General features: G+C 40.9%; 1 long non-coding RNA gene across 1 annotated transcript; it reads left to right on the top strand.

Moving 5' to 3' along the window:
- The first annotated feature begins 15,674 nt into the window (after positions 1–15,674).
- LOC147606369 (uncharacterized) lies at positions 15,675–16,989 on the top strand. Its single transcript, XR_015264991.1, has 2 exons — positions 15,675–16,025; positions 16,115–16,989. It is a non-coding gene; the product is annotated as an uncharacterized LOC147606369 (long non-coding RNA).
- Positions 16,990–17,325: the final 336 nt, after the last annotated feature.

The following is a 17,325-nucleotide window of genomic DNA, read 5'->3' as shown; positions in this document are numbered from 1 at the left end:
ATTTATGTGCAGTATGGATAAGCATCTTCCAAGCTGCATCGCACGTCATATATCATCGTGTGCTCAAGCACGAAAGGCTGTCAGTGAATTGTTTGCAAAGTATCTGGATCATTTATTAGAAGCTACATTAGTACTTGGATCAAATAGTTCCTTGCATCAATGGGCATTGAGTTAAATCTACAACAGCTTCATGAACCATCAATATAAGGCTGACATGAGTTAATTTCACAACAGCACATAGGGCTGAGATGAGAGAAAAGAAGCTTGGAGGGGGTGGCGGGGGCGTGGAGGGATGGTGTGTGTTACAAACTTAGAGGTTGTGATTGTTCTTTGCAAGATTTTTTTCTGCAATAGAGCTATGCATCCATCTTTTGAATTGAATACAATGGCAGACGCTAGCAAAAGAAAACACAATGGAGGCCAGTACCTTGTGAAGAAGTATGTGGATGGGCATGGGATGCATTTGAAATTCATAAATGAAACATAGTGTGATAATTGTGGATAATTTTTGCTCATAACCTCCTTTATAGGGTCTTGTATAGAGCTCATGTTGGAGCTTGTTTCACTCTCTTGGATGAGTAATCTCATATATGCAATGGTACATGAGATACTTCATCTCACCAGTAGGGACACTACTTGGCAGTGCCTCATTTGATTTCACAAGTGGGTGATGTTGTGATGGATGTAATGGATGGGAAAGCAATTAAGTTATATTATTATTTTACACCATAAATTAAGTGATATTAGTTGATTGTGTGCATGCCATACTTGAGGGCTATATATATACATGTATATATAATGCTATGACCTAAATATATATGCAAAACTTTGTGAAGTGGAGAGATATACTTTGTAATATCATGCAAATGTGAATGCAAAATTGTAGAGTCTACATAAAAATGAAGCTTAAGAACTCTAATTACTATTATTATGTAGAGCTGATAGCAACAAATTTAAAGAGGGGTATTCCAATGCATAAACTAACAAAGAAAGTTGTTGCTATGAGCTATCACAAGAGAAGACTTGCAACCATAGTTCCCAAAGAGCAAAAAATTGTGAAGCTCCAATTCATGATATTAAAGGTATAAGCATTGAAAATTAAGAAACTCGACACAATATAGATATACATCAAACACTCGAAGCCTCAAAATCAAATCACATCCAATAGAGTGTGGCCAAGAGAGTGTAGCCAAGTATAGAAGCAGATATCCATGGAATGCAACACTCTTAGAGGATATCACATGGAATGCAATACTCTTAGAGGATCTCAAACCACCTCAGGGGAATGAACACTCTTGGAGGAGGTCAATTGGAGGAGGTCAAACCACCTAGATACTACAACAGCTATGAAATAAGATTTGGCTCTATGAAAAAGAAAATTTGGACAAATGGGACTAGCTACAGCTATAATGGTAGCTATATAACAAGGAGGAAAGACATTGGGAACAAATACACCAAATTAAATATACATTTTTATTAGATCGAACTCATAGAGCTATTCACATAGAAGATGGAAACTAAATACAAGATTTACAACTGAATTAGGAGGTAAGGAGAAAAACTCTTTGATAAGCAAGAAGGTTTAAGCAAAGAATCAACTTCGTAGTTGAATGTTGTGAAGACCTAAGCAAAGATTCAACTCTTCCTAGTTGAATGTTATGAATGTTGTGAAGACCTAAGCAAAGATTCAACTCTTCCTAGTTGAATGTTATGAAGACTTAAGCATTCAACTTCCTAGTTGAATGCTGTGAAGACCTAAGCAAATATTCGACTCTTCCTACCCGAATCTTATGAAGACTTAAGCAAACATTCAAAGTTTTGTATAGACAGAATCACCTATTCAAATTTAATCCATGAAGGTTACAAGTTGTAGCAAGCTAGAGAGAGTGACAAGACTATATCTCTCTCAAACCAGGAGCTACCCACAATTGATATCATGATCCCACCAAGGATAGCCTTTATATAGCACAATTAAGGATTAAGTATCCTTTGGAGTAATGTAGATGTTCCTCCTCTACATTCTCTCTCTCTCTCTCTCTCTCTCTCTCTCTCTCTCTCTCTCTCTATACACACACACACACTCAATGATGCAAGAAGATAAATTGTAGAGTTTAAAAGAAAAAATTTTAAAAAAATTTGTCAAAAAGGCTCATGCACATTATTTCACATTTTCATGGACTTGTTTGTTCCCTCATGCAATGATGATATTCTTTCCAACCAGCCTACAAGTGATTTTTTTATTCCCTTACTAGGATAATGAGATGATATTCTTTCCAACTAGCTTCTTGATTTCTTTGCTAGAATCAAGATCCTCAAACATGCGTACATGTCGTACAATAGCCACCATCACCATTCCAATGCTTATCAGTAGTATTCTCTCACAAACTCCATGTGGTCCAATTGTTGATGGTTGCATAAAGATCCAAGATCCCACCTTGAAAACTTGCTTCACCATTAACCATCTTTGTTTTTTCTATTATGAGGAGGAATATGGTCATTAATGTAAAGTCCTTTGGGTGACTTTGCCTAGCAATTAAAAATGTTGTGAAGATGAATATGAAACATTATGGAAAGAAAGATGCAGAGTGAGACTTGTGGAGAGAAGAAAACTATTAAAGCTGTAATCTATGTTTTGAATATGAATATGAAAGATTATGGAAAGACAAATGTAGGGTGAGACTTCTGGAGAGAAAAAAACTATCAAAGCTATAATGTATATTGAAACTACATGTGAAGAGAAGAAAACATTCAATCTACAAGTAAGCCCCTAACACTCCTCTCGCCTCAACTCATTGGTGGCCACCCCCCAACTCATAATAAAGATCAAAAACCTTGCCCGCTCATGGACACAGATGAAGAACACCCCCCAACCATCCCCCAACTTAACCTTAACAGACCATCATAGACTTCACTAAGATAGAGTGGGTATCCATGAAGACCATGGCTAGCCAACGTAGGTTTGACACCAAAGTAAAGATCTGATAGCCACCTTTTCGTTTTAAGCCTTCTACCTATGAGTACAAATATTCCAAGTGGGACCCTGAGAAAAGATGTTGTACTCTCATCCCTCCCCCACACTACCCCCCCCTCTCTCTCACTTCCCACCATTTCTTATCCCTTTTCTTTCCTCCATAGGTATTATTTGTCTTCTCCCTCCCTTCCCCACACTACCCACCCTCTCTCTCTCTCTCTCTCTCTCTCTCTCTCTCTCTCTCTCTCTCTCTCTCTCTCTCTTACTTTTAACCATTTTTTCTCCCTCTTCTTTCCTCCATAGCTATCCCTCCCTCCCTACACTACCCCCCCTCTCTCTCCCACCATTTCTTCTCCTTCTTCTTCCTCCATAGCTATCTCTCCCTAGAAACCTGTTCATAGAAACATTCCATGGCATTCATGTGTTATTTTACCCATCCCCACATACCAATAGCTCTGTTGTCCCCTCTATCTCTCTCAATATTTTTTGATCGCTTGTTTTTCTTTACATAATATCTCTCTTTGTATTTCTCTCTATCTTCATCTATTTATTTGTTTACTGCACCATCCCATGCCACCTCTAGAGAACATTACCAATGAAAAGAAAAGATGTCATGTCAACTTGGTGTTGGACAAAATGGAGGATCTCTCACCAAATGATATTGTGAGATAAGTCTGAAGCACAGAGGTTACAAAAGAAGAAGGAAAGAAGTATAGATCTTTGGTGCAAGAAGGAAGCATATATCCACCAGATCCATGCACATGTAAACCTCCTCTTTTTGTATCATTACATGATATTGTTCATTTAATTGGTGAAGGTCATAATGGTTTATTGAGTTATTGCTCAAGATGTGGCCAACCAAGCTTATAATGCCCAAGTTGAGATGATGGTAGGCATCTCTAACCAAGCTATGCTAGGAGTAGAAAATACCTTAGATACACTTCAACAAAAATGAGTTGAAGTCACTCCTTGAATCTTCTCAAGAAGTAGTTGAGGGAGCTAAAAGAGGAGAATGAGACTTTGGTTTCCATTTCGGAGAAACTACACATGACAGGCTTTTAAAAATGGTTAAATAACATGCAAATCTTAAAAGCACACCCATGGAACTTAAGGTGAAGAACACACAAATGAATCATATTGATAGCTTGGTAGAAAGAGGAGGTGCTAAGAAACAAAGAATACGGATAGCTTGGAGCTATGTTAAAAATGTTGGAAGGTTTAACCTTCAAGAATTGGGTGATAGGGTCTCTATGGTTAAGTCTTTGATATGTAAATTTGATTTTGTTAAGTTGCTTAAGCTTCCAAGTAGTAGAAACCTGCATAAAATGGTTATAAAAGAAGAATTATGAGATTTTCATGATTTGGTTAAGCCATTTCAGGTGGTGGAGCTTGTGATACAGTTACAATAAGTAGGAAAGGATATTGTGCCATTTCCATGCTTTTTTAAAAGCAACTCAAGCCTCAACGGTTGTTTTTGTTCTACCAAGGCCATACAATGTGTATAAGGTAAGGAAACATGAGAACTTGGCTATTTCTAGCTTGATAGGCAAGTACAAATACATAGAGGAAACTATGTCACTCTATAACAATAGACAATGAAGAAGAAGAATAGCACATTCGAGTACAATATATTCAACAATGTTTTGTGAATGTGAGGAGATAAGAAGTATGCATAGAGGAAACTATGTCACTCTATAACAATAGACAATGAAGAAGAAGAATAGCACATTCGAGTACAATATATTCAACAATGTTTTGTGAATGTGAGGAGATAAGAAGATGAAGTCCCAAGTGATGTACTTCATGGATATATTATGAGAGTAGTCATTGTAATAGCTTAGGCCTCTTATGAGCCTAAAGTTCCCGACTGGCCACAGTTTAAGTGAGTGTGAACACTTATGGCCATGTATATAAGTGAATTTCTCTCATAATATAATATACTCTCCCATTGTGCAATTGACTCTTGATCTTACTAATCTCTCTCCCTAATGCATGCTAGTGAGTGTGTGTGAGTGAAGTGAGGTGAGAGGAGAGACAAGTACCCGTAGTGCAACGCGACGGTGTGACAACAACGCTGCGGGAGACGTGGTGGAATTGCTTCTTAAGGAGTTGTAGAGCTTGGAGACCTCAAGGGTTACGAGCTCGTCCATTGGAAAGATCCTCACGACAGTTGCAGTTCACCAGGTAATCTCTTGTTGGATGTGTTTCAAGAGGGGTTAGGGTGAGCCATAACAATATCCTATGCTTTTTGCTACTTGGCTTACCAAAAGATGAAGGAGGGGCTTTGATAGGAGGAAGCAAATTGCCTCACTCTCAAGCTCCCTTTGGATAACATAGGGATCATCTGTCCTAGCAATCTAGTCCTTGTTGTAAAGCACCTCCCAAACTGCTTTGAGAAGAGATATAATAGCTTAGAGCATCACATGAGACTGACCTTCTCCAAGCTGGACATCATGGTGGGGATAGTCTTGAAGCCAATAACCTTGGTCAGTGCCTTCAGATTCAAAAATTTGTCTGAGCCATCTAGGGAGTATCTCTTGTGGAATACAACAATGATGTCCACCATGCGACCAATGTACTCTTTTAGGGCCAAGTCTTGAACTCTTCCTTGACTTCTAGATCTACTGGCTTGCCTAGATGAGAACTCATCAAGCTACAAAACATACTACAAACCAGACATGAAAAAATATGTAAGTACAAATACATGCACATGTATAAATAACAGATGCCTTAAAAAAAGACAAGAAAAGTTTTTTGTACACAACAAAAGCCTTCAAATGGGGGCCCTGCAGGATTTTGATTAGCCCCAAAATTTATTTGGGGCCTCTTAGACCCCAAGGAGCCAGAAGATTTAGGGCCCCACATGCGAGCCCTCTGTTTGGGGGCCTTGCAAGGCTCTAATCAGCCCCAAAATTTATATGGGGCCTCTACAAGCCCCAGGGAGCCTGCACGTCAAGTTTCATTCAATTCTAAAAAACATAAATTTTATTTAAAAATACTGTAAATTTACTTGCTTAGCATCCTCCTATTCCTTCTCCAACCATGCCCCGAGGTTGTTACCCAGAAGAGCTATGTCTTAATCTACCCCCTTTGCTCGGGGGGTTCACCTTAAAAAATGTTAGTGTACCACGTGAGTTCAATAGGAGGGGTTTTTTAATTAGATACATTGAGTAAACATGAGGGGTTTTTTAATTCAACTTTAGAAAAAAATCCGTTAGTTCATAATAAGTAAAGAGGGGTTGTTTTATTGGGGGAAAATTTTAGTTAAGGGGTTTTTTAAATACCTCTTGAACGCACGTGATACCTAGGGTTTTCTAGTAGTGCACCCCCCGAGCCCCTCTGTTGTGCTACGATCGAGGTCTAAATAGCTCTTCTTGTAGCCTCTCAAACTCTACATATGAAATCTCGTACTCAAGAGAAACATTTACAATGGATGCCTAGACTTGGACAATCGTTGCTATGTCCTATCTAGTGCCATCATATAACGACGACTAATTTAATTGACAACAAGTGGAGCATCCTATATGTCAAAGTCAATGAAATCATCGCTTACATCTCGAACAAGCGAACACTATAGCTCATCCTCCCTCATGTCCAAAAAGATGTCTTGTAGTAGGTAAGAGTAGGTACTCCTCACCCTCTATGATAATAAGAGTCAGGGATCAGGGATACAAGTGGCGGGCCATGAGGGTGAGAATTTGAGGATTGTTGAATGCCCATAAGCACTAGTCATAGACTCTGATCAGCCTCAAATACCTAAGGGTCTAGAGTTGTCTCTATTGGCTCCCGATCTAGGTATGTCAAGCACAGGACAGTGAATAGGATCATCATTTTCAGGCTGTACTTGAATGTCTGATGATAAAATGTAAATTGCAAAATCAATATCCCATTCAATCAAATCGATTGGGATATTCTCTTTGTAGGAGGCAGGGACTAAGCGTATGAGGAGGTTTGGGGAGACATGTGTTAACTCTTTTAAATGACTTTCTTGTGGCTATCTCCACTCTTCATGGGGAAAAGAAAGTTGATAGGGAACCAACTAGATGCAGAGTTATGCTCTTTGTAGGAGGTAAGGACAGAGGTTATTAGGAGGTCTAGGGAGACATGTGTTAGAACTCTCTTAATGACTTTCTTGTGGCTATCTCCACTCTTCATGGAGAAAATAAAGGTAATAGGAACCCACCTATATGCAGAGTTAGGGATGGAAAAGGTAACTTTATCACATCCCAAGCAAAATATAGCCAAGACTAAGTTGTTGGGCTCTATGTGAGACAACGACATCAAAAGCCACACAAGTAGCCCCCATGATGATGCGCTAGTGTAAGATAAAGCACGAGAATAAGGGAGCGGGATAGAGCATAAGAAAAGCCAAATAGTGGAGAGAAAGTGAATGTAAATCAACTCACTAATACTTATAATCAATTATACTTATAGTTATATATATATTATACTCAATTATACTTATATTTATATTATTACTTATGTTTGTATTTACACTAATAGTTATAGTTATCCTTATAATTATACTTATATTTATACTTATATGTATTTATACCTAAACTTGTATATAAAGTAAATTTTATATTCATAATAACAATTCTCACATTAAAGGTGGATTGGACTTCTACTCATTTTTAGTGAACTTAAAATATATAAAATAAACACAAATGCAAATGCATATTTTATTTTTAAAAATCTAGTAAACACAAATTTTAGAGAAAGCTGAAAATATTTCTCATTAATTTGAGATGGTGAATGTTACAATGACTCCACAATCTCTAGTATGTGGGGGGGCAATACATTTCTTGCAGGTTATAGAACTTTCACATCTAGTCCTAACCTTTCTACCATCTAGCTTGAAATAGAAGTTCTTAGGAAAAACTCTTTCCTAAGAAAGGCAACAGGGAAATCACTCTCTACGTTGGTTGTAATTGTATCCTGACCTTCCCAACAAATAACCACATCCATCATAATAAAATGTGTGGAGTCCTGCATATCTTGATCCAAGATAAGCCAATCTCCTCGTAAGAGCCTCCATCTTCTATACTTGAAATGCATACATAGCATTTGCCAAGAAATGAAGTACATGTTCATTAAAATAAATAACATTATACTAACCATGTTTTTTGTAGTCACATTATTTGCAAAATCATAATATTTGTAGTCAGAGAGTAGAACTCCTTGACCATTTCCCATGACCTTTGAGATAGTGGATGAAGAAGAAGGGGAGGTAAAGTCAACCAGAATTTGGCTAGGCCTAACAACAAAGACAGGATTTGAATAGAAACTATTCCTAATTGACACTAGATCTTGCCATAATTTAGTGTCTCACGAAACTTGGTGCTTGCTAGGCCAACCTACACTGATAACCCACAAAGGCACAAATAAGAACTATAGATTCATCCCCACTATTTCATGTCCCGATGTCTTCTCCACTATAATTCACATTGGGAATAACATGTAGCTAGAAAGGGAAGCTCTTTTTGTGATGCCTATAGGGATCATGCATGAAAACTTCCTCCTTGAATGAGGATGGATAGGTTATAAAACTGATGCTAGCTTGCCTGGGATTCTTGAATAATAATGCTACAACTTGCCTCTAGAGAGGCAATCATTCTTATGAATGATGAAGAGAGTGAGTTCTTTAAATATCAAGGAAGGCGTGATGTCATTTCTTCTACTGCAAAAACCCTTCCTAACATGGGAAGAAAACTTCAACATCAGCCATACCACTTAAGAAAAGTCTTTTTTCTTTGACTTGAGGCTAAGGTCAGTCACCCAATTCCATCAAAAGCCTCACCAAGATAGGTGGCATCCTCATCATTGGCTACCCCCTCTATTAACAATTACCTCACCAAAAGGACTAACCCCACTAACACTACCACTAATACTACCAAAAGGACAAACCCCAACAGGAGCTCATATAGAGCCAACAACTGCCATGATACCACATAATCTTAAATCGGCCATACCATCTAAGACAATTCTTTTTCTTTGACTTGAGGGTAAGGTAAGCCAACAAATTCCATCAAAAGCCTCACCAAGATAGGTGGTAGCCACATCACTAGCTACCACATTATTCGGTATCCAATTCCATCAAAAGACTCACCAAGATAGGAGGTAGCCTCATCATTGGCTACCCCCTATGCATAATCACCCTCATCAAAAGGACTAACCCCACTAACACTACTAGTAACTCCAACAGGAGCTCATATAGATCCAACCACCATGATACCACAAAATCTTAAAGCTTGTCATCATGAAGGTCAAAACATGAAGGCCGGATGTGGTGGTGGGTATGCCCAAGTGCAAGCTTAAGGCACAAGGGTATACTGCTTGGATTCCCAAGAGATCTATAGAAGCTATAGCCCCAGTCCAAGAAGTAAAGAAAACATGCTCTGCAAGAGCTCAGAGAGCTCAAAGTCACAACGACAAACGTGGTGATGGGTGACTGAAGAATTGATGCAAGCACATCGGGTTTTACAAAGGTAACCCACAACATTGGCTCCCCAAAACAGTAGTGCATCCTTCTCATGCCAAAATAAGGGAAGGCCCCATCACATCAAAGGGATGATGGGTTCCCGAGGCCCTACTTAAAGCTCAAGGATATTATGAGGGGGGGGTGCACCCATGTATGGTTTCCCAAGACCACCTCTACAAAGCCCCAATCCTCTTCACCTCTCAACCCAAAATCTACCAAATACCAATGGAGGACCTAGCCGCCCTGGCAACATGCCAGGGCTAGGGACCCATCAAATACAATGTCATCCACCCATGATCATACAAAATGAAAACATAAAACCAAGTTTTCACAACTATGCCCATACTCAACTGGCATGGAGTAGACATGGGGCAGGCATAACACTACCCATCAAAAAGATATGTCGATGAAGCTCCAGCATCTGCTACATGATGATGTACCCCAAATGGTACAACACCTCGAGCTCGAATTGATGAACATGGTACATCATCTTCGAAGACATCTGCTAAATAGCACAAGAGTGTGTGCATAAGCAGCAAATTAAGCACTCTATTCACATGTTCATGATGCTGTGTAGGCTCAACAAGAACACTCAATCCATGCTCCATTGCATCCGGCATACAAGCATAATATGCATGATCCACATCGTCTTCCAACAAGATATCAAACCAAACTGCATCAATCTCTGCAAGACTATCACCATGGACGGGCACTCCATCGTTGGTGGCAAGTAATATGTCAAACCGGTCCATTGCATCACCTTCACCGAAACTAGAAACTGGATTTTTCGAACTATCTGCACCATGGGGGAAACCTGATGCAAGGTTAGAGATATCCAAGGGCATCACTTAGCTCTTTTGGCCTTCATGCTCCTTCCATGCTCTCTCAACCTTCACCATAACCACCCCATCATCATGGCTAGAACTACCACACCTGGATCATCCGAATCTCCCTTGCTCAACATTCGAGCAAACTACATACTAGTAATTCACCTGCTTATCCATCCAAGGGGTCTTGGCATGTGAGGGCTTCTCCGGGCTTTCGCAAGCCACTCTCCTCCTCCCCTACCTCACCCTTGGTTCGATGCATCGAAGCATCCTAGAGATCATCCTCCATGCTGTCTTGCATATCCGTCCGAGTGGTCTCGACGTGTGAGGGCATTCTTGGGCTCTCTCGGCCACACAGCGCCTCCATTGCCTCATCCTCCTCTATCTCATCCATGGGTGCATGCCACAACCCGTACCGTTCATCCATCCGAGCATTCGTTGCAAACATCCATCCTACTCATTCATGCGACTAGCCACCATGTATGTATCCTGCTCCTTCATTTGAGCATGCATCCGATAACCAAGCTTCTCCTCGAGCTTCATCTTTGGTGTCATGGAGCGGCATCATCTTCGATCTCAAAAAGAGCTTGCTACTCTTCAACGGGTTCAAGATTCCATACATGCAATTATTCCTTATCATGCTGCTCCAAGTCAACCATACCATCCGGGAAATCTCCCTGCTGCTGCTGGTTGGCTTTGTCTTTTGTTCTTCCTTCCGCCATCACGGCACATTGCACTTGTTCCAAGCAATCCAATTCTTCCTTACTAAGCCCTTCATTAGCACACCCAGAGACTGCCTCTCGCACTAACAATGTATCAAGCACCTCTTGTGCTTCTGGAAGAAACCCACATTTGATGAGAACCTTCTCATCACTTGGAACTAGATCATCCTGATCCAGAGTAGCCCGAACATGAGAATATGGGGGTTCAAGGCAAAGCATATTCAAGGAAGCGGCCTAGACATCTCTGTCCTCCTCCCCCTTCCATGCACATACCACCAATCCATATATTTTCTTCTCCACATGTACTGGATGAACTACCAGGTCATCAAAACCATCATAAACTACATCATGGTCATCTACCACTGCTGCTTGCAACCGGGGCATCTTCGTGTGGGCTGCCAATGCCACCGGGTTATCATTAACCAAATTGAAAGGGTCCCAAAGCAAACCTTCCTCATATACCGCATGTGCATCTACAACAAGAGTTTCCTCCTCTGGATCATTAAGTAAATCTGCCATCAACTGTGCATACGATGGAGACTCTGCCAAAGTTTGCTTCAATGTATTATTGGGTAGAGGATGGCCATCCTCATGTACCGGATCATCATCTGCCACATTGGAACATTTTTCGCATGGCAACACTTGCTCCAAGGCTAAGGCCAAAACCCAATTTGGATTGATCATGCAGATGTCGGTATGTAGGAGGTACAAAATCAGAACCTGAAAATATCTCAACCCAAGTGTTCATGACCTCTACTACCCCGCTGGGCGAGAACATGTACCATACATCTAGTTCATCATGGGTATGGGCTTCTTCCGGAAGTGATACGACATCATCCTCATCAGGAAGAGGGACAGGTTGCTCATTCAGCTTATGCCATGTACCATCACTAACATGGGAAATATAATCAATGTGCTATTGATCATCACCATGCTCTTCAAGGACATTCTAGGTAGCCAAAAGCTCCTCATTTAGATGTCGCAACCATATCTGCTCCATTATCATGGCAACCATAGCTTGCGTGTGGATCAACATCAAAAGCTTCAGAGTCACTCTCCGAGCTCTGCTGTGTCTGAACTATTGTCCTCATCCTTGAGGTATGCGATTGCATGCTTGACATCAGACAAGAGGTTTCCCGTTGCAATTGCTATCCACACCATATCCTGGAACAAAGAGTCTCCCCTTCGCAGGTGTTGGGAGTGCCATTCCACCACGGCCGCACGACAGCATCTTTGAGAAACCACCTTAGCTCCTTTTTACTCTTTAGAAGGCGGTCAATATTGCGTGCATTATTCCGCTTGAGCCATTGGCGTTGCACATCCTCAAACTACTCCAACAATGCATTTGGGGATACACGAGAGCTATGACCTTGGAATCCAAATTGGCCACATACATGGTATAAGCAACCATTGGTTCCATGGCCATGTTGGCCACACTGCCTTGCCTGGAGGTCACACATTCGTTAGATCGATGCTTCTTTCTGGCTGTGTTGGTTGCGTGTAGGCGGTGCATAGTATGAATGGCGCCAAAGTCCAAGGAAGCTGCCCTTGCAGCAGCGGAGGCAGAGTGGAAGGCTCTCAAGACTACCAAAGCCGGCTGGAAAGAAGCCATCGAGAAGAAGCCTGCTGCGGGCGACCAAGGACGGAATGTCAGATTTGCCTTCGGGATTCTCCAAGCGGAATACCTATACGTTGTCCGGGTCAGCAAGCGGAATAATTATCCGCTTTTCGGATTTTGCAGGAAGCAGTCCAAAATTCACGGCGTGTAGAATCAACATGATGGCTGATGCGAGGGGTCGACATCCCCAAAAGTGTTTGTGTTGTGAACGCGCACCACCCCCCGCCGCCCCCCAAATAGGCGTATAGTAGGTGAACACCCGCTAACCCTGGCACTCTCGGCTCTATAATAAAGTGCGCCGGCTCACCGGGTCAGCAAGGCGGCTGTCCAGCCCCCAACAATAGACTCTACTAAGAGAGCTTAGGCCAATTTGAGTGTAGACACTGAATGCTTCCAAAAAAATGGGTAACTATGTTTCTGCATTCTGTGGGTAACTATGTTTCTACATTGTGTGGGCTAATGGCCGCAACAAAAAAATTAGTTGAAACTACTTGATGAGGACAGGCGCCTATAGGTGGGAAGAAGCCTCCTAAAGTTTGGTAATGGCAAGCTTGGAAATCTTCCACCACTAGTAGTTAGATGAGTGGATAAGCTTCACTAATGAGTGCTAATATAAAATGATTACATTGATGCAAGTTTAATAATGGTGCAATGGCAAGATTGGAGAAGTTCATGGGGAGAGGGGAGGCTCTGATACCATGTTAAGATTTGCCATTACACCTCATGGCTATGGTGATGGAGGTGAGGCTATGGTGGGTGTAGCTTACGCTTACTCATGGTATGTGAGTGTGTGTGCTAATTAAGATGCACTCAAGTACAATTAGACACCAAGATGAATTAGCTTGAATATATAAAGAGATTTGAGATAAGTGCAAGTGATAAATTTATTGATTGAAAATGGTCCCTTTTATATCGGTGAGTATAACATTGGCTTTGCTAGCTCATGTGGGATAATTCTAGCTTTGCTCATGTGGCTTCTTGCTAGCTTTGATACATGTTTGGGCTTACTCATACACACTCCCTACCTTCCTATGCTCCATGGCACCAATTTCTCAACATGTAGGAGCCTATGAGTTAGAGAAGTCATACTAAGAGCAAATAATCTAATCATGTCTCCTTGAAAAGGGACAAGCGACAAGAAAATATTAAGGAAAGCATGAAAGAGAGTAGAAGAAAATGGAGTTGGTGCAACATTGAAGAAAGCAACACAAGGAAGAAAGCATAAGTGTTGGAGTCATAAGATGGAGAAAATGTTGGGAATTGACACACACTGGGCACACCATCAACCCATGCAATAGCATTACATCATCAATTCACTAAGGGTTTAGCACTTCACAAACCTATCTTGCATGTATAGGCACTCCTACCCATAGCCTCATCATTGATCGTATAGGTATATCTTTGGATAAGTGGGCCATGGTGGTGGGGCACAAGCTTGGCCATGGTATGCCCCATCACTTGAAAACCCCAATAATTACATGCATTATAGGCTATCGGTGACTCCTTGATGTTGCCAATTGAACCTCATCTTCTTTGACATACCCTAATGAAGTATGGACTATCTTCACCAATCAACCTCGCCCCACTAGTGCTTGTTTCTACAACCCTTGGAAAAATACATCATAGGTACTCCATAAAGCTTGTATGACCCCAATCCATAAATCGTGTATGAACTCAATTCATCCACAAAAGTACCAATTGGCATCCCATCCTTCATGCCAATTGTTGATACTTCTAATGGAATTCCTAAATGATGCCTCTCCAACAAAAAGAACCCCGTAGCCTTGTATTCGACATCAATCAAGAGCCAATCCTAAAGTAAATACTTGGCAAACTCCAAACAAGTGCATTGAATGTAAGGATGGCATCTCCCTACCCTCAATGAGACAACCTTCATACAAGTCCTTCCACTGAGAACATAGTTTTTGCCACTTCTCTAGCTGTAACACTAGACTCCCTACTATATCTCATCAATTCTAAGGATGAAATCCGAGTATGTTACCAAATAACATTACTTCTAAAATATAATCATCACTTTTGTACCACCCTTTGTAATTGTGCCATATGCTTGATGATATAAGATTATGGGATCTAGCTATGTGTATTACTGTCTAAGATGGAAATAGCATATTAGATTTAGTAACTTTTGGGATCTAGCTATGTGTATTACTATCTAAGATGGAATTAGCATATTAGCTTAACTAGCTTTTGGGCCCCCGAGCAGCCGTGAATTATGGTGTATGATGAGTGATGTTTGCTTGCTTCCCTCCCACTCCCTCTCCTTCATAATCTCTATCTCTCCTCCATTCTTTGCATGCATATAGGCATAGAGGTTGAGATTGAGCTCTTCGTATGTAATGAAGGGGGCTTGGAATTAGACTCAAAGAGAGCCCATGGGCATAGATATGGCCGAGCAAGTATGGAGGCCCAACATTAATGAGTGTGAAAAGGTGGGCAAGTATATAAGTGAATATTGTAACTAGGGGCATAATACACTTTTACTAATGAAATCATACTTCTTGGAGCTCCATGCTTCTATGGCTATGATGGTACTCCCTTGAGTGCATGTGGTACTCCATCACATGAGTGCATGTGGTAATCCATTATGAGTGCAATCTTTCTCTCTTTCTTTAGTGCAATCTTTCTCTCTTTCTTTTTCCCATCATTACAGTGGTATCAGAGCGTTGTCTTTGATCCAAGTTTTTTGAAATTTTTGAAAAATTCTATATTTTCTTGATTTTCTTGGAGTTTCTTGGGAATTTTCTTGATTTCTTAATCAAGAAATGGGGCAAGGGGAGTGTGGAATAATGCTTGATTTCTTAATCAAGAAATGGGGCAAGGGGAATGTTGAATGCTGGAATTCTTTTGGATTTTGATTTGATTAATGTTTTTGGGGGGGGCTATGGGTCACTATGGACCAAAATTTGGGGTAGCCGCTCCAAAATTTGAGAGATATGACCAAAATTGGGGGAAAATTGTGCTAATCATGATTAAGCTCCTTAATCAAAACATTTTTATTGTATCCTTTCTCTTTGCTTGGATTTTGGGGAGCTTATGAGCATCAATCTTCAGTGAAATCGTGGGGTTTGATTGAGCATGATTAAGGCTACATATCAAGCTTAATTTTACAATCTTTCATGAAGAATACACCTTCCTGAGGTTGCAACCAGGATTTTTTTATTTTTGCCTGCAGATTCGTGGGGTTTTTTTGAGAACCTTAAGCATGGCTAATGCTCTGGAAGAACCAGGGCGCTTCTGGCCGTGAAGGAAGATGCGTGCTTCGTGCTTCGTGCTTCACGACTGTTTTAATGGAGAAAATCTGCACGTTTCCTTTTCATGAGGCCTGAGCGAGCTGAGCTAGGGTTCGCACAGATTAGGGTTAAACATCCGGGAAACACTGACGGAAGTAAGTAGGATTCACTCGATTTCGCTACACGTGTTCTTGGGAGCAAGCATGGGCTTTTGCTTAAGCTTGCCCTACTTCGAATGCTGCAGATTTCGGGGTTTTGATGTCGTTTCGCCCTCAAGGGTCTTGGGAGAAAAGCTCAACTATTGCTCGGCGATCATAGCTGCTGTGAATCGTTCCTGCAGGCCACAGTTCTTTGCACAATTCGTGGACCAAACTATGGTGGCTGTCCCTTCCTCAGATCACATATGAACCATCGTCATGGAGAAGATGTGAGACTCTTCAGCATTTGAAACAGGGGGCTACTCTTGTTACCAAGCAGTGCAATGCTATCATGCCATTCAACATTTTCAACATTACAATGAGTGCTTACACGAGTGAACTACAAAACAATGAGGCAAGCGGTGGAAGATTTTCTATAAGGCTCGATTTGCTCAAGTCCAATGATTTTGATCTTCTTCTTCAAGGTTTCAACCATCTCAAGTCTCAAGGCTTCAACATTCAAGCAATAATCATGGAGTAAGCTTCATTTTAAATGCTCGAATGCCATTGCTAAGAAGCATCATCATTGTGGTATAGGGGATGCTTATGACTGCATTTTAAATGCTTGGAATGCCATTAGTTTGCCTACTTGCATGCTAATTGCAATGATGGGAATGCTCATGAGACTTTGAAGCCCTTGCATAGCCATTACATTTACCATTGAAAGGATTTTTTGGATGCATCATATGAGCCCTTGATTTGCTTAAGCATTAAGCAAACATCACTCCTTTGGTGTTCATTGAACCAATTGGAGTCTACTTGCCATATGATTAATTGATTGGTGCATTGATGAGGGCCATGGAGTAAAGGCAAAAAGGGTTGAAGTGATGCAAATCAGTGACTTGTGCTTGTGAATCACATGATTTTGGATGCTATGTGGATATTGTTTTTCTGGTGATTGATGTGATGGAACTACTTTGGATGAATGGTTCAAATTTTATGCACCCTCCTTCTCTCCACCTAGTAGGATATCAGCCGAACCATCCAGTATAACCTCCTTATATTAGATACTCATAATACATGGTTTTTTTCTCCAAAGATAACCACTTGAGATCATTTATTATGGGTCACACTAGATGATTTTTTCCAAAGGCTTACTCACCTACATTGGCACATATGATATGCAGATGGCAACTAGGATTCCTTTTCAAGTGGTTCTCACCTCACTAGAGAACCTTCCCCAATAGGTGGAAATCTCGTGATGGAGACGGTGGTGCAGCTAAGGTGGCATGGGAGGATGCGCTACCTAGCATGCCTT

Source organism: Cibotium barometz, chromosome 57 (genome assembly GCF_041138505.1).
Source record: "Cibotium barometz isolate CiBa-2024 chromosome 57, ASM4113850v1, whole genome shotgun sequence".
NCBI classification, from domain to species: Eukaryota; Viridiplantae; Streptophyta; class Polypodiopsida; order Cyatheales; family Cibotiaceae; genus Cibotium; species Cibotium barometz.
Note: the sequence above shows the minus strand (reverse complement) of the source record. Positions and strands in the feature narration are given on the sequence as shown.